We start from the raw sequence: 19,266 nt of genomic DNA on the forward strand, positions 1-19,266 counted from the left end.
GATCTGACTCACGATCATGGGGATAGTGAGCATTTTGAATCTGAACCTCCTCAGAGACCGATTCAAATCCCTTAGATCTATAATCGGACGCAACCCTCCATCCTTTTTGGGAACTATAAAGTACCGGCTGTAGAACCCGGACTCCCTGTCTGGCAGAGGAACATGTTCTATGGCCCCCTTCGCCAGTAAGGTTTTTACTTCTAGTTCCATTACCCGACCCCGCTCTGGTACCACTGTGGTCCAGGTCAACCCCCTGAACCCAGGGGGAGGCTGACCGAACTGCAGTCTGTACCCATTTTCTACAATGCGCAGGACCCATGTGGATACACTCGGAAGGCATTTCCATGCGCCGAGATAATCTACTAAGGGAACCAGCCTCTCGAGGCTGGCGTCGGGTGTTACACGAGCCTCGTCCCCGACCCCCTGAAGCGGTTGCCCGGCAGGAAGTGGTTGGGAACGAGTCTCTGTGTGCGGACGCGCCAGCTGCCCAGCCGCAGGTCTTTCCAGAGGCGGCTGGAGCAGCGTGCGTTCGCGGGAAATCGATGTGGCCCGAGGCGTCATAGACGGCGGGATTACCACATCGATTTCCCCAGGGCGCCGCGAAGGAAGCAACCTCGGTTGCCCCCTCGCGGGAGGGACCGCCCTGAGAAGCCCTGCCGAGGCTAGGACTTCTTCGCGGCAGCCTTCCGCGCCTGAAGGACGTTCCTCAGATCGCCCTTCGGAGCGGAGGGCTGCTGGTGAGCGCGCCGCCTCTGTTGCCAAGCTCCCGGAGGAGGGGCTCTAGAGGCGACGCTCTCTTTCTGCATCTGACGATGCGAGGAGGAGCTGGTAGGCGGCTGAGGCTGCCCGCTAGGGCCAGCCTTCCCGGGCTTAGAGCGGCGAGGGAGGTACTGCTGGAATGCCGCTGACTGTCTCTTCGCCTCCTGGTGTCTGGAGACGACGGAGTTAACCGCGTCCCCAAACAGACCAGAAGGCGAGATCGGGGAGTCCAGGAGGAAGGATCTGTCCTTCTCCTTTATCCCCGACAAATTCAGCCAGAGGTGTCTCTCCGTTGTCACCATTGCTGCCATGGAGCGGCCGATAGCACGGGCCGTCTCCCTGGTAACACGGAGAGACAAATCTGCGACCTTCCTCAGTTCCAGCACATCCTCCGGAGAGGGACCCTCGCCCTCATCCAGCTCTTTTAGGAGGTCAGCCTGGTAGGCCTGCAAGATGGATAACGTGTGCAGCGCACTACCAGCCCGCCCAGCCGCCATATAAGCCTTGCCCACCAGCCCTGAGGTGTCCCGACAGGGTTTGGTGGGCAGCACCGGGGTTTTAAGGGACGATGCCGATTCGGGCGAAAGATAGCTCGCGAGAGCATCCTCCACCCGCGGCATCGCCCCATAGCCCGCCTCGCGTGCCCCCAGGACGTTGGAATAGTCCAACAGTGGGGGATTAGAGACACGCGAGGAATAGGGCTTTCTCCACGATCTACACACCTCGGTGTGCAGATCGGGGAAAAAAGGCAAACCCCGGCGCGGTGTTTGGACCCGGTGTGCGAGGAACCGGTCATCCAGCCTACTGGGTGGCCGGACTTCCTGTTCCTCCTGTGGCCACTCAATATTGAGTTTAGCCACAGCGCGGGTCAACACCTCGACCAACTCCTCCTGGGCGGGTGGATGAGGCGATGGAAAAACCTCATCCCCCGCCCCGATGCCCGCGCCCTCCGGCTCCTCGGAACCAGAGAGAACGAGCATCGGACCCTCCGCCCCGGGGGAAGATGCCGCAAAGCGGGCTTCCACACGGGGAGGAAGATCATCGGAACTGTCAGAGGAGGATTGGGAAAGTGCCGCAGCAGTCCCAAAGCCCTCTGACAGATCCCGCTGTGAGCCCCATGATCTGCGACGCCGCGACGCCTCAGCGACCGCGGGTCCAGAACCATGGGGCTCACGAGGCTGACCGGTCTCATCGAACACGGCCAGCCTAGAGCGGAGCAGTCTGAGTGTCAGCCGCTCACAGTGCTCACAGGCGGCTCCCTCGAGAGCCGCCCGAGCGTGCTGCACACCCAGACACTGCACACACAACAGGTGTGTATCCGATCCCGAGATGAAGCGGGGACACGGATGCACACACTGTCTGAATCCACTCTTTCCTTCCATACTTTTTACTAAAAAGTCACTCACACACACACTCGCAACTGGACATACAACAGTAAATAGACAGACCAAACAGAGAGCGCTATGCTGAAGAGCAATAACTGCCGCCAATATGCGCCGGCCCCCCTTTTATACTTCCGGGTACGCCGTCACAATGACGTCATCACGCACGACCAATCGGATTGGACTAGTGTTTATTCAGGCTTCAGATTCGCTGATGCTTAGGGAGCATCCCCAAAGCGTTTCGACGCAGTGGGAAGTTCCCTCGATAAGGGAACATATTCAGCTCGTTCACGTTTGAGAGAGACATGCAAAAAAAAGAATATGACGCTGTGCTGAACAGGTTTAATGACTATTTCATCCTGAAAAAGAACATCCTCCATGAGAGGGCATGCTTTTACCAACGCATACAAAGGCCGGGGGAAAGGCTGATGTTCATCCATGCACTCTACGAATTAGCAGAGTTGTGAGTTCGGTGCCCAAAAAACGAGAACATCAGTGATAAGCTTGTGGTTGGTATTAGAGATAAAGAGTAGTGATCGACCGATATATCGGATTCCCTATATTTTTCCTGTTGTTGTATGTATTTTGTATTTTGCCTGTTGTTAATATGGCTGTATTTATAAATAAGAAGGTGAAACAGCATTAATGTTAAAAAGACTGCACTGTATTTAGAAAAAAAATCAGACTATTTATTGATGTAAATGTCTTTTGTTCTGTATGTAAGGGAGTGAAACTGCAAAAATTACAGTGTTTAAAAAGTTCAGTTGAGTGCTGTTGCTGTAATTGTAAAAAAACAGAAATAACACAATAAATAAATATCGGTTCTATATATCGGGTTATCAGCACAAAAACATCCAAATAATCAGTATCTGTAATAAAAAATCAATATCGGTCGATCACTAATAAAGAGTTTTCAAGAAGGTTACAGCTGATGACAGACCTTACTTTAGACACTGCGGTGCTGATGGTGAAGCAGACGGAGGACATCGCTTAGCAGGTGAGCCACCAGGAGGAAAGTACATCAAGCAGTGTTCAGGAGGTTACATGCAGATGACCTGAAAGGAAAGGAAGATGGGGTGAAAAGAAACCAGCGAGCGGAAAAAATGGTAGATAGAATGGTCGGTGGCGGCAGGTGCGGAAAGTGTGGAAAGTGTGCGGGAAAAACCAAACATCACAACAAGGAAAAATGTCCCACAGCAGAAACTGAGCCTCGAAAATGTAAAAAGAAAGGACACTGGGAGCGTATGTGTTCCTCAAAGACAGTTAATGAAGAAATAAGAGCAACACACACACAGGCAAGTGATGACGATTCATATTACCTGGGAACAGTAAGCAAAACTGGGGCTGACGACAAAGAGAACTGTTTTGTGAAATTGAACGTGCAGGGCTTGCGGGTAAAATTTAAAATTGATACCGGAGCTGACGGGACTGTTATGAATGAAGAGACTTTTAACTCGCTTGGAAGTAAAGTGAAGCTGAGTCAGACACATGCGAAATATGATAGCCCAGGTGGAAGGATAAATAGTTTGGGACAATTTGAAACGACCACGGAGTACAAAGATAAAAAGTTAAAGTTCTCAATTCACGTCACGGAGGGCGACACCGTGAACAATTTGCTTAACTGAGAACAAGCAGTAGAGATGGGCTTAATTAAAAGAATCTAGGAAATCAGCGCAGCATTTAAAATAGTTAAAATAAATCTATAAAAGAATGTAGAGCCATACGCAGTCCACCAGGTGAGAAGAGGGCCGTTACCATTACTTCCCAAAGTTAAGGCCGAACTCCAACGAATGGAAGAGAACAGGGACATTGAAAATATAATGCAACCAACAGACTGGTGCGCACCAACGGTACCAGTGATGAAACCTAATGGGAAAGTACGCATCAGTGTAGACTTGAAAAAAACTAAACAAAAAGGTAAAAACAGAACGGTTCATCCTACCCACGACTGATGAAATTCTTGCCAAACTCGCCGGGTCCAAAATATTCTCATCATTGGACACTGCGAGCGGTTTTTGGCAAATTCCCCTACATAGTGAGAGCAGTCTTCTCACTACTTTCATAACGCCTTTTGCTAGGTATTGTTTGAAGCGCGTACCATTTGGCATTAGCATAGGGGCAGAAATATTTCAGCGTAAAAGGAACGAACTACTAGGAGGATTAAAGAGAGTTGCGGTCTACATCTAATTGTTCACTGCGAAACCCAAAAACAGCACGACGAGCGTCTAAGGCACGTTCTGGAAAGGATCGAGCATGCAGAGCTCAAGCTCAACAAAGAGAAGTGTATCTTCAAACAGAAGGAGCTTTATTTCTTGGGACATGTCATAGACGAGAGAGGAGTCAGGCCTGACCTGGAGAAAGTAAGAGCTGTCTAAGAGCTACAAGCCCCACAAAATGTGAGTGAACTGAAACGGGTCCTGGGGGTGATAAACTACATGGGACGCTACATTCCAGACTTGGCGACAATGGGCGGGCCGCTGTTTGACCTATTAAAACAGACTGGAAGCTGGTGGCATATTGTTCGAGGAGGTTAAATGAGGCAGAAACCAGGTACGCGCAAATTGAAAAAGAGTGTTTGGCTGGGGTGTGGGCGTGCGAGAGATTCGAGAAGTATCTCATAGGCCTGAACAGATTTCGCCTAATTACAGACCACAAACCCCTCGTACCACTGGTTAATAAAAAAGACTTGGACGCGGTACCAATACGCTGTCAAAGACTTTTAATGAGACTGATGCAATTCGCAGTGACAGCAGAATACGCACCTGGGAAGACATTGGTAGTAGCCGATACGCTGTCGAGAAGTCCAGTAGGCGATGATAGAACGAGCAGTATATAGAACGAGATAGCCTGCTACGTTGACACAGTTGTAGCACATTCAAAAGTTGAGCCTGATTGCAACGGCAACTGAAAGAGATGAACAGTTACAACTAGTAAGTAAGTTCATTAAGCAGGGATAGCCCGAGCACATAAGAAACGTATTGGAAAGTATTAGACTTTTTCTCTGTGAAAGATGTGCTGTCCATAAGTGAAGGACTGATAATTCTGGGCAGACGCATTTGTATTCCAAGTGAACTGAGACATGATATCCTTGAGTGCATCCACAAGGGTCAATTAGGGTTAACAAAGTGCAGAGAACCGGTAAATTCATCCTTATGGTGGCCTGGTATATCATCGGATATAAATAACAAAATTGACTTGTGCATGTTTTGTTGTGAAAACAGGAAAACACAAAGGAAAGAGCCACTGAAGTCAAACTGCTACCTGACAGACAGTGGCAGCGCATCGCAATAGACATTTGCGAGAACAAGGGCCAGATGTATCTGATTGTTTCGGATTATTACTTTTATAGAGATCCGTCATTTGCCAAAGACAACGGCGGCGCAGGCGATAAATAGACTACAAGCTACATTTGCGAGATTCGGAGTACTGGACCAGATTATAAGTGATAACGGTCCGCAGTTCACTAGCAAGGCATTGATGGCATTTAAAGGAAAATACGACTTTGAACATTCCACATCGAGCCTGCACAACCCGCAAGCAAACGGGCAAGCCGAGCGCGTGGTCCAAGTAGCCAAGCGCATCCTCAAACAGGACGATCCGCTTCTCGCTTTGATGTGTTACCGTGCAACAGCACATTCATCTACAGGGGCAAGCCCTGCTAATTTTTTGATGGGCAGGAAAATTCGTACGACAATTTATATAAAGTTAACAAAATATTACAAATTATATCTGCACAAAATAATGCGAATACACAAGTGAACTTGAATTTAGTTGCTTTCATATATAGAATGGGAGACGCGTGGAGTTCACACGCTCTTCCTGGAACAACGTTCTGAACACAGCACCTAAATCCAATGAATTTACAACCATTTATTAAAATAGTGTTCTCATTTATATTATGTAATATGACAGTCTCATAGTTATTATGCAGTGCTCTGTATGCGCTAAAGCCGAAGCACTGAATGAAAACCGGTAGCCATACGTTACACTGAAGCCATTTGCTAGTGCGTTTTATTTCGCTAAAAGAAATGCATCCTATATGATTGATCACATATATACAAAATAAATGTAATATTACAAATTACTACAGCACAATCTCATGCGAATGGACAAGTGAACTTGAACTAAGTTACATGCGCGAGCCAGAATGCATGACTCATGTTGTGCACGTGCTCTTCCTGGATCAACGCAATGAAACACACGGCAAATAAACCCAAATGATGAACAATCACAATGTTTTATTACCATAGTGTTCTCATTAATGTTGTGTAATATGACAGTCCCAATCATAGTCATTATTAGTTATGCATTGCTGTTGGAGCTGCACGCTGAAGCTGATTTACAAATATTTAACGCAATTAACACAGCATCTATTTTAAACACACACAATTATGCCAAAACAAAAGTTTTGTCGAGTAAGCACAGTCTTAAGTGCAGTTAAAAAGTGTTAAATGAATGCAAAGAGTTGTGAGAAAATAAGACGTGCGTCAGATTCAGGTCATGTGTGTCAGGACTTAAAGTGACAGCAGCCTAATAAACATGCCTGTCATTATTGTTAACCAAAGAACAAAAGACAAAGAGAAAATCACTCACTGCTCTTGACTGATTACATTTTGTAGCTTTAATGTGGATTAATCTGTATATAATTTATAATTTATGCAGTGAAGTCTGAGAAGTGTTTGATAACTTCAAAATGTCTTCATCAACTTAATCAAATTTCTGTATATTTCCTACCTGCTAGACATTCTTAAAGCATGGATGGAAAGGCATGGACATTTGTAAGTTTCCATTTCAGAAGCAAAATTTATAGGAGAGTATTTAATCATGCAAGGTGATTGTGTTTGGTCGTTATGGAAAGGATCTGTTTTCTTTCATTTGTGTGTAGTATGTAGATCACGTGCAGATCTTTCCTCTCCCATCTTCGCTTTTTTGAAATTACACTGTCACGCCAATTTGTCCTGTTTAGTAAATCTGTCCTAAAAGTGATAGCTTTCAATTATACTGTGGAATGGCTATAATTAATGGTTAGAATTGTGAAAAAAATTAAAATAATAATAATCATAATAAGTGTGTGTGCTGAAGGCTGTGGGCCATAGTGGTGTATTAGAGGTAAAAAATAATATAAATACTGTTTGGTTTCTCACAAACATCGATTGTTTTGTGTCTTAAGACATCAATGCGTTGTCAGAACCGCGGGGTTTAATATTGATTTGTATGTGTATGTTTTTTTACTCTCATAGCTCTCAACTGTGACCATTCACATGCATTATATGGCTGACAGACTGCAACAGTGGGAGTTAAGTCACCTATCCGCTTGTTAAGTCTGACATCACGTGGCAGCGCTTCTGGGTCCAAACGCTCCTCACTCATCTCATATCACAAGAAAAAATACAAACGGTGCTAATACACACACAATGTGGTGTAATACTACAGAAAAAGTTATAAACATAAACTTTTTCTCCATACCAAAATTCCAGATGACCAGACAGTGATTAAGCTTTTATAAATCATTAAAATTGTAATGTCTGTAACACTGTGACAACAGAGACTGTTGTGTAGAATGTAAGTAATTAAAATGTTTAACTAAAATGTTTGATGTTTAATATGAAAAAATAGCGCGCATAAACGGGCGTGGATGGCATTCTCAAGTGAAACGAGTTGAGGCTTGGACCCAGAAACAGCGTTTCTTACGTCATGACCTAACAACCCAATATCTTGGATGCTCTAGGGTAAATAGATAAACATAACATTTTCAGTTTGGGGTGAACTTTACTTTTAAGAGGTACCCTGTGCATTAAACATTAATGCAGAGGGGTCCTGACCAAGCGTCAATATGTGACTAGTTGAAACATATTACCAGTATTGGTATTGGTGCTTAGTAAAAAGATGGCATTAAACAAATATTTAAAATATTCTGTCTTTATGTAGTTCCTACATAAATATGTATTACAACATAAAAAAAATACATACAGTATCATAGGAATGTTTACAAATTTACAGGCTGTAAAGTGTGCTTTTTTCCACTTTTTAAAAGTGGAAATCTACTGTATTAGATTTAGGTTATGTGTGTGTGTGTGACCTTTACAAAATTCAAAAGGTCATTATTGTTCATCTTGACCAGACTATCTCTGTGGGGCGCAAACTAAACTTTAGGGAAGTGGAGAGAGGTGGAGACCATCATCCTTCTATTTCTCCCTTTTCTCTTCATCTGTCTTCTCTCCATACCGGGCTATTTTTCAATAAAGTAAAAGACCCAGCGTGAATCCACAGCATCAACCCTGTACCCCACAGATGAAAGAAAGAGAGAGAAAAAAATGGAGAAAGGAGGAGAATGATACACAGAAAAATACACACCATGAAAGACAGATTTAGACTAAAATTGTGAGTGGGTTAAAGAGATATGAATTTGACTGAATTGATTTTTGTAATTTACAAACATTTACATCTCCAGCAGAATTTGGTCTATAGCTGCCATCCTTCATTTTTAAACTAATTTTTCTCTTGCCTAAAGCGACCACCCTGGACCCAATCCCACACGTGTACGTGCAGTTTTATTGACATGCAGTTCAGCTCTTGGATATGCACAATACATGCTAATGAGATGTCTGACTATTTTAAATATTTAAATCACCACAGCAATGTGCATTTTTTTATGCTTTAAGTGGTCTTGTCTGTCGCCATCCATGAGAGTAAGTCCAATACTTACCTAATTGCATGAGGATGTTGAGACTAAATTTATACATTTACATATGATCATCTCAAAAGACATTCATAGCCAGATGAGACAAATTATATTAGCAGGCTGATTGGCACAAAAATTGGTCTCAAGATATCTATTTAAGATTCACCTGTTCACACTTACTTGCGAATGTAATTCTTTTTCTTTATATCATATCATCCAGAAAATAAATCGCACCTGACTATAACACCGAATTCCAACTAGGATTTGAAGGGCAGAGCCCTTGATGTGGGGACTTTTGTAATTTCTTAATTTTTCTTTACTATGAATGTTACTATGACAATTCATTATCAATCACCCCGTTAGCTTATGCCAGCCGAACTTAGTTCCACCCACAAAATGTTAAAACTAAAAACTTTTGGGGGCAAAAAAATTGTGTTTGGGGGGTAAAATGTATGTTATTTTGGCAAGGTTGTCTGCTTAAATTCGCACTCATGGGTCTATATATCACATAATAGTCGCTTCAACCCGCAGACATAGAAAAGAACCCGCGGAAAAAACGTGGACTTGGCAACACAGTGCAGTTGAGCTCTGTTGACATATGACAATGCGTCCTTTCGTTGCTCTCATTAGTTTTAGGTCTATCTAATTGAGGTCTTTCCTGGTTTCGGTTGAAACACACCCCATAATCACAGCCCAATGGTGCAGTTTCAGACTCAGACTACCGTTAGCTGTTCTTACAAGAGAAATTTCTTAAAGGGGTGGTAAAACATTCTTTTGAAGGATTAATTGTGTTTGTGGGATGCACTGTAACATGTGTTCATGCTTTGTTTAAAACAAAAGCATTAATTTGCATATTTTTTACCTCTGCTCTGTCCCTTCTTGTAAAAACGGTCTGATGGTTTCCAGATTCTATAAAGCCGCTCCCTCAAAAATATGCAATGAGCTCAGATTGGTTAGCTGGCCTAGCTGTGGACTGCCTAGTGCATGTGTTTGATGATTAGTAAGTTATCACGAGCTGTGGGCGGGGCGCCGCCATTAAAATGTTTTCAACACTGACAGCGAGTCGAAGCCTACTGGATTTACAACACAAGTTCATCCACTTCACCTGATATATTTACATGTAACATTTAATCATTTAGCAGACGCTTTTATCCAAAGCGACTTACAAAAAAGGGTAGAGCAATAGAAGCAACGAAACAAACAAAGCCAACAACCTAGAGCTGTAAGAAATCTCAATTAATTAGCACAGTACACAACTTTTTTTTTTTTTTTTTTTTTTTTATAGCCAGCTACAACAAATACTCACGTACGGAAAATACAGAACACTGGATTTGGATAGCTAAGATAACAACCCATTAGGACTAAGGCTGATGCCCCAACTGTTGTCGTTAATGCGGATTCAGTGGCCCAATGGGTTGGTTTTGTATGGCATTCTAGCTAAACGTGCAGCAATAGCCATCTACAACAAAAACTCACGTACGCAAAATACAGAACACTGGATTTTGGTAGGTATGATAACTATGTAACATACCCGCCTGAAGGCACAAATCCGGATGAGAGACGTAGATATGATCAGTAAGTGCTATTCTGTATTGGTCAAGTGCAATAGGAAAAGTGCAATTGGAAAAGATGTGTCTTAAGATGTTTTTTAAAAATGGCTACAGACTCGGCAGCACGAATTGAGATCGGCAGGTCATTCCACCAGGTGGGAACGGTCCAGGAAAATGTCCGTGAGAGCGATTTCATGCCTCTTTGGGAAGGAACCACGAGGCGCCGCTCATTCGCAGAACGCAAGCTTCTGGAGGGTGTGTAAGTCTGAACAATTGAGTTTAGGTATAATGGTGCAGAACCAGTGGTTGTTTTGTAGGCGAGAACTAGAGCCTTGAATTTGATGCGAGCAGCCATTGGCAACCAGTGCAGTTTGATGAAGAGAGGCGTAACATGCGTTCTCTTCGGCTCATTAAAGACCACTCTCGCCGCTGCATTCTGGATCAGCTGCAAGGGTTTGATAGTGCATGCTGGAAGCCCAGCCAGAAGAGCATTACAATAATCCAGTCTGGAGAGAACAAGAGCTTGAACCAGGAGTTGTGCAGCCTGTTCTGATAGGAAGGGTCTAATCTTTCTAATGTTGTATAAAGCAAATCTGCAGGACCGGGCTGTTGCAGTAATGTGGTCAGTGAAGTTTAACTGGTCATCAATCACAACTCCAAGGTTCCTGGCTGTCCTTGATGGAGTTATGGTCGATGAACCAAGCTGAATGGAGAAATTTTGATGAAGTGCTGGGTTGGTTGAGAAAACAAGTAATTCTGTCTTTGCGAGATTGAGTTTAAGATGATGCTCTTTCATCCAGTCAGAAATGTCTGTCAGACAGGCAGCGATACGAACACTGACTGTAGGATCATCTGGTTGAAATGAGAAGTAGAGTTGAGTGTCATCAGCATAGCAGTGATAGGAGAAGCCGTGTTTCTGAATGACAGAACCTAATGATGACATGTAGATGGTGAAGAGAAGTGGTCCAAGCACTGAGCCCTGGGGAACCCCAGTATCTAGATGATGTGACTTAGACACTACACCTCTCCATGACACCCTGTAGGACCTACCAGAGAGGTAAGACCTGAACCACTGGAGGGCAGTTCCTGAGATACCCATCGTCTTAAGTGTTGACAGGAGGATCTGGTGGTTAACTGTGTCAAAAGCAGCAGACAGATCCAGCAGAATGAGCACTGAGGATTTGGAAGCTGCTTTTGCCAGTCTCAGTGCCTCAGTTACCGAGAGCAAGGCAGTCTCAGTCGAATGGCCGCTTTTGAAGCCGGATTGGTTGTTGTCTAGGAGGTTGTCCCTTTCAAGAAACATAGAGAGTTGATTGAACACAACTCGCTCAAGGGTCTTTGCAATGAAAGGCAGAAGGGATACCGGTCGGTAGTTTTCTAAAAGTGCTGGATTCAGAGAGGGTTTCTTAAGCAGTGGGGTTACCCGAGCCTGCTTAAATGCTGTGGGAAAGGTTCCCGTATGAAGAGAAGTGTTGACAATGTGAGTGAGTGCAGGAGTGATTGAAGAAGAAATGGCCTGAAGGAGGTGAGTGGGTATAGGATCAAGTGGACAGGTAGTAGGGTGATTGGAAAGGATGAGTTTAGAAATATCTGCCTCGGAGAGCGGAGAGAAGGATGGAAGCGTGTTCGTGTTAGTTGTTGAGATGTGCTTGTCAGTTTGTGATGAGGAGAACTGTTTGCTGATGAGGGATGTTTTGTTTGTAAAAAATGATGCAAAGTCATCAGCTGTAAGAGTTGATGAAGGAGGGGGAGGAGGAGGACAAAGGAGAGAGGAGAATGTTTTAAAGAGTTTGCGAGAGTCAGAGCATTTGTTGATTTTGTTGTGGTAGTATGTTGTTTTAGCAGTGGAGACATTTGTAGAGAAAGAAGAGAGAAGCGACTGATACAAGGTAAGGTCAGTATAGTTTTTAGATTTCCGCCATTTCCTCTCTGCCGCCCTGAGTCCAGAGCGATGTTCACGGAGAACATCAGACAGCCAGGGGGCAGATGGGGTGGGGCGGGCTGGTCTGGATGAGAGGGGGCAAAAACTGTCTAAGGAGGATGTTAGAGTGGAGCAAAGAGTGTCGGTAGCACTGTTAGTGTCCAGTGCTGAGAACTGAGCAGGTGGAGGGAGTGAAGATGAAACCATAGTGGATAGGCGAGAGGGAGAGAGGGAGCGTAGATTACGCCGAAAGGTAATCTGTGTAGGAGTGCGTGTTGTATCAGGAGTCAGTATGAGGTTAAGAGTGATGAGAAAGTGGTCTGAGGTGTGTAATGGAGTAACTAAAGTGTTGTCCGTGGAGCAGTTGCGTGTGTATACAAGGTCTAATTGGTTACCTGATCTGTGAGTAGCCGCAGTAGATACTAACTTAAGGTCAAATGAAGTCAGTAGAGTGCTGAAGTCTGCAGCTAGGTGTTTATCAAGATGGATGTTGAAGTCACCAAGCAGAATCAGTGGAGTGCCATCCTCAGGGAAGTTAGAAAGTAACACATCCAACTCCTCCACAAAGTTACCGAGGTGACCTGGAGGACGATAGACCACTACCACATGGATTTTAACAGGGTGAGTAACAGTGATTGAGTGCGATTCAAATGAACTGGCCGGTAGAGATGGTAATGGATCAAATTTCCAATCATTTGAGATAAGCAAACCAGTACCCCCACCCCTCCCAATAGGCCGAGGAGTGTGTGAAAAAGTTAAATTGGTTGAAAGGGCTGCAGGAGTGGCAGTGTCCTCTGGTTTGATCCAGGTCTCAGTTAGGGCCATGAGGCTGAGCTGAGAATGAGTCCCAATAGATGAAATAAAGTCTGCTTTGTTTACAGCAGACTGACAATTCCAGAGACCAATTGGAATAGAGAGTAAAGTAGCAGAGGATGTTAGGATATAGCGCAAATTATTAGGATTGCGGCGTCTCGTGCGTACAGAGCGTGAATTACGAGTGCTAGTAGTTATAGTTGAGATTTGAAAGCACATGGTGAATACAGATCAGAGAAAAGGCCAGATCGGAATTAGAAAAGAGCCGAACACAAATAATGAAAGGAAGATGATACTCAAGTGGCTTGTCGAGGTCCTTGCTCGAGAGGAGTTGCACAGGGAAGAGTTGAAGTCTTTACACTCGTCGGTCTTGCACAGGGAAGAGTTGAAGTCTTTACACTCGTCGGTCTTGCACAGGGAAGAGTTGAAGTCTTTACACTCGTCAGTCTTCACACAAGGAGGGCTTCACACTGCCGCTTCCGCTGCCGCGGACTATCACGCTATTTATACTCACTTGAGTATCGTTATTGAAAGCAGCTGGGATCGCCCCCAACAAACTGACTCCCAACGTGGCAAAGACCAAACAAATGCTAACTCAACAAATGCTAACTCCCACACACACCACTAGAATACACCAAAACTACTAATACACACCACTGCACCACACAGACACACTTATCCAACAACAAATGAACAAACAATCAAAAATGAGAAAAGTTACAAACACTTACACAGTAGTTGTCTATCAGTCAATCAATGCTTCACCTCTAGCCAGCTGCTAACAAACACACGAGGCTTTTAATACCTCGCTGGCCACGCCCCCAACAAACTGACTCCCAACGTGGCAAAGACCAAACAAATGCTAACTCAACAAATGCTAACTCCCACACACACCACCAGAATACACCAAAACTACTAATACACACCACTGCACCACACAGGCACACTTATCCAACAACAAATTAACAAACAATCAAAAATGAGAAAAGTTACAAACACTTACACAGTAGTTGTCTATCAGTCAATCAATGCTTCACCTCTAGCCAGCTGCTAACAAACACACGAGGCTTTTAATACCTCGCTGGCCACGCCCCCAACAAACTGACTCCCAACGTGGCAAAGACCAAACAAATGCTAACTCAACAAAGCCTAACTCCCACACACACCACCAGAATACACCAAAACTACTAATACACACCACTGCACCACACAGACACACTTATCCAACAACAAATGAACAAACAATCAAAAATGAGAAAAGTTATAAACACTTACACAGTAGTTGTCTATCAGTCAATCAATGCTTCACCTCTAGCCAGCTGCTAACAAACACACGAGGCTTTTAATACCTCGCTGGCCACGCCCCACAACAAAATGACTCCCAACGTGGCAAAGACCAAACAAATGCTAACTCAACAAATGCTAACTCCCACACACACCACCAGAATACACCAAAACTACTAATACACACCACTGCACCACACAGACACACTTATCCAACAACAAATGAACAAACAATCAAAAATGAGAAAAGTTACAAACACTTACACAGTAGTTGTCTATCAGTCAATCAATGCTTCACCTCTAGCCTTCACATTTAATGTGACATTACATGAGGGAACAGGGTCGAAATGCTTCACATTTAATGTGACATTACATGAGGGAACAGGGTCGAAAATGCTTGTGTTAGTTGATCTGTAAAGTTATCACGGGCTGTGATTGGGACACTTTTAGGCACTGAGATGACTTGGCAAAAGTGTCCCAATCACCCGAATTCACCTTATGTGACATTATGTGAGGAAACAGGGAAAATGATTGTGTTAGTTGATCGGTAAAGTTATCATGGGCTATGGGTGTCCACGCCGCCGTTATATGTTTAAGCACTGACAGAGATGGGGAATGCTAGATTTACAATGTAATAAAGTTCGTAATGTGAGGAAGGAAGAGGACACGGGGGTCGGCTGGACGGTTGATGCTTCTTTATTTATTCTCTCAATATTCAAGGCACACTCCGTAGTGTGGAGATTCTTTCAAACTCAAAACAATAGCGATCACTTCCGTGTCGGAACTTCCGGCTTCCGGTTTCTCAGTCTCTGTTCGGGCATCAACCGTCCGTCTCTCTCTCTCCCTGTCCTCTGGTTCCGCTGGCGTTTTATCCCCTCTCCGCGCTCATTACTGGAACAAGAGACAGGTGTTATTAATCTGCGTCCAACCCACTCACTTACCGCTCGTCCCGCGGCCCTCTCTCCCGCTGCAGACCTCGCTGAACCACACCCCCCTTGCCACATATCCCCACCGCCTGACTCAGGCCGGGGAGCCGTCCGGCCTGCAGCCCCCCCCCCCCCCATTTCTGGAGAGGAAATCGGCCACAGCCATCTGAGCACCCGGCCTGTGGACCACCTTGAATTTAAACGGCTGAAGAGCTAGATACCAACGGGTGATCCGCGCGTTGGTATCCTTCATGCGGTGGAGCCATTGGAGAGGAGCGTGGTCCGAACAGAGGGTGAACTCCCGCCCCAGGAGGTAGTAGCGGAGGGTGAGAACGAGCCCACCTGATGGCCAGACACTCCTTCTCTATGGTGCTGTACTTAGCTTCCCTCTTGGAGAGCTTACGGCTAATGTACAGCACCGGCCGCTCTCCCCCCTCCACCTCCTGGGCCAGGACTGCTCCCAGCCCCCTGTCCGACGCGTCAGTCTGCAACAAGAAAGGGAGAGAAAAGTCAGGGGAGTGTAAAAGCGGCCCGCCACATAGAGCAGCCTTAACTCGGGTAAAAGCCTGTTGACACGGCTCCGTCCACTGGACCGTATCTGGTAGCCCCTTTCTAGTAAGATCAGTCAAAGGGCTGGTGAGGTCCGAATAATTTGGTATAAACCGCCTGTAATATCCCGCCAGCCCCAAGAACTGTCTTACCTCCTTTTTGGTCTTGGGCCTCGGACAGGTTGCAATCGCGGCAGTCTTATCAATTTGGGGACGCACCTGTCCATGACCCAAGTGGAAGCCCAGATACCTTACTTCCACCCGCCCAATCTCACACTTCTTTGGGTTGGCCGTGAGCCCCGCTCCCCTCAGCGACCTCAGGACCGCCCTCACATGCTGCATATGCCGCTGCCAATCGTGACTATAAATCACGATGTCATCCAAATACGCAGCAGCATATGCAGCATGGGGACGCAAAATCCTATCCATGATTCGCTGGAAGGTCGCGGGCGCCCCGAACAAGCCGAAAGGAAGCGTGACGAATTGGTGTAATCCAAACGGCGTGGTGAAAGCTGTCTTTTCTTTGGACAATGGAGACAAGGGGATCTGCCAATAGCCCTTTGTTAAGTCCAGTGTCGAATAAAATCGAGCCGTGCCCAACCGATCAAGCAACTCGTCAACCCGCGGCATTGGATACGCGTCGAATTTCGACACTGCGTTCACCTTGCGGTAGTCCACACAGAACCTGACCGAGCCGTCGGTTTTGGGGACCAAAACTATCGGGCTCGCCCAGTCACTGTTGGACTCCTCGATTACTCCCATGTCGAGCATTGCCCCTAATTCTTCCTGAACTACTTTTTTCTTGAATTCAGGTAAACGATACGGCTGGCTGTGAACTACCACGCCCGGCTCGGACTCGATATGGTGCTGAATCAAGTCGGTACGTCCCGGTAGGGGCGAGAACACGTCAGCGAACTCCGCCTGCAATTTTGATAAATCAGTGAGTTGGAACGGTGAGAGGTGATCCCCACCAGGGGCCAGCGCGACCGATTGTGCTTTAATGCTCGCCTCTGGCCCAAGATCATCCTCTCCCCCGATCACCGTTGCCAACAACACTGATTCCACCTCATTCCATTTCTTGAGCAGGTTGAGGTGATATATTTGACGTGCCCCGTTCCTATCGGATCGTATCACTTCATAATCGAGTTCTCCTACCTGTCGTGCGACCTCAAACGGCCCCTGCCACTTTGACATTAATTTCGAGCTCGACGTAGGGAGTAGAACGAGTACTTTCTCTCCCGGTGTGAATTTGCGTAGCTTTGTACCCCTGTTATATGACCGGCTTTGGCGGTCCTGGGCTTGTAACAAATTCTCCCTGGATAGCCGCCCCAGTGAGTGGAGTTTTGTTCGCAAGTCCAGCACATACTGAATTTCGTTCTTGGCCAAAGAAGGTCCCTCCTCCCAAGTTTCTCTCAGGACGTCCAGCACCCCCCGGGGCTGTCATCCGTAGAGAAGCTCAAAGGGGGAAAACCCCGTGGAGGCTTGTAGAACCTCCCGCACGGCAAATAAGAGGGGTTCTAACCACCGATCCCAATTCTTGGCGTCTTCCTGTACGAACTTTCGGATCATGGATTTAAGAGTGCGATTAAATCGTTCGACCAAGCCGTCTGTTTGTGGGTGATAGACGCTTGTTCGAATGGATTTAATGCCCAATAATCCATAGAGTTCGCTTAACGTGTGTGACATAAACGCCGTGCCTTGATCAGTGAGGATTTCTTTCGGAATCCCCACTCGGGAGATTAATCGAAACAGTGCGTCCGCAACACTCTTCGCGGAGATGTTGCGGAGAGCCACTGCTTCCGGATATCGTGTTGCGTAGTCCACGATGACTAACGCAAAACGATGCCCGCGTGCGGATCGCTCTAATGGCCCGATGAGGTCCATCGCAATTCTCTCGAAGGGGACCTGCATTAATGGAAGGGGGCGCAATGGCGCTTTTGGGGCGGCCAGTGGATTCACCAACTGACATTCCGGACAAGACGCGCACCACCTGCGCACATTGTCATGAATGCCTGGCCAAAAAAATCGGGTCATGAGGCGATTCAGCGTGGCCGCCTGTCCCAGGTGGCCCGCCATTGGATTAGAGTGAGCCGCCTGGAAAAGCATTTCCCGGCGGCTCTTTGGTACTAACAACTGGGTTGTATCTACCTTTGTCTGAGTGTCTTGGGTCACTCGATACAACCGATCCTTTATTATGGCAAAATACGGATACGAGACAGGCAAGGCAGGTTGGAGAGACTGACCGTCAATCGATCGGACCTGCTGGAAGGCATTTTTGAGGGTCTCATCTTGTGACTGCTCCAGAGGAAAGTCATCGCGGTCCGAGAGAATCAGTCTCTCGATCCCGCTCGGTTCCTCTGCAGCTGTCCCCAAGGGTCCCGTCTCAGTCTCCCCAAGCTGCACTCGCGCCGCCCCCCTCCTCGCCTTTTTCTCCCAAGCGGCATCCGCGCATAACGACCCCAATAAAGCCGGAAAGGCGGGCCAATTCGTCCCCAGAATTAGCGGATGCCGGAGGTGTGGACTAACCGCGACCTCTACATTATGCTTTTTCCCCCGAAACTGTATCGTGACCGGGACAACCGGATATTCCACCACATCCCCGTGCACACACCGCACCTTAACCATGCGGCTTGTATCCAATGCCCCAGGCTGCATCAGGCTTTGATGGATCGAGGTTTGGTTACATCCTGAATCCACCAAGGCCTGATATGTACCCCCCTTGATACTCACAAGAATTTGGTACTCTCCTGCTTGATCGGGGGTGGTCCGCTGGACGTTCGGGATCCGGATCATTGTTCCGATGTCCATCATCGGACATCGGTCCACAAAATGATCCGGATCACCGCACCGCCAGCAGGCCAGCCCAGGCCTACCCGCCGCCCCTGGGCGGAGCCTGCGAACTCCCGGACGGTCCTAGGCCCATCCCACCCCGGCCTCTGGGGGGGACGCGAGGAGGGCCTGAAGGGCGGGACCTGGGGAGAGGGACAGGGCGAGGGGGAGAGGGACAGGGCGAGAGGGAGAGAGAGAGGGGGGGGGGGGGGGGTGAGAGGTTAGTGGGGGTTCGCCGACCCCCGGGCACACCACCAGGTGGTCCTCCGCCAAGTTGATGGCCGTCTCCAGCGACGTGGGCCGGTGGCACTGGACCCACTCGGCGGTCTTCCTTAGGAGCCGAGCGGTGAACTTGCTCCAGCACCACCAGATCGACAATATGGTCCACGTCGCTTCCGCCGGCCAAGAGCCATCTGCGGCAGGCGTCCCGGAGCTGTTGGGCCATCGCGAAGGGTCGGCCGGCCTCACCCCACTCCATGGAGCGGAACCGCTGCCGGTGTTGCTCCGGGGTCCGGGGTCCGACCCGCTGGAGGATGGCCCGCTTGATGTCATCGTATTTTAGGAGGTTCGCG

The 19,266-nt window shown here is 47.0% G+C and overlaps 1 protein-coding gene across 1 annotated transcript in view; it reads right to left on the reverse strand.

Annotated features, from left to right (window-relative positions):
• aif1l (allograft inflammatory factor 1-like) overlaps nt 1-18,102 on the reverse strand; it is a 199,637-nt gene extending 181,535 nt beyond the window's left edge. Inside the window, exon 1 of the mRNA XM_067438630.1 lies at nt 18,097-18,102. The gene's annotated coding sequence lies outside the window, so the exon portion shown is untranslated. The remainder of the gene's footprint in view (nt 1-18,096) is intronic.
• Nucleotides 18,103-19,266: the final 1,164 nt, after the last annotated feature.

Source organism: Pseudorasbora parva, chromosome 3, assembly GCF_024679245.1.
Source record: "Pseudorasbora parva isolate DD20220531a chromosome 3, ASM2467924v1, whole genome shotgun sequence".
NCBI lineage: Eukaryota > Metazoa > Chordata > Actinopteri > Cypriniformes > Gobionidae > Pseudorasbora > Pseudorasbora parva.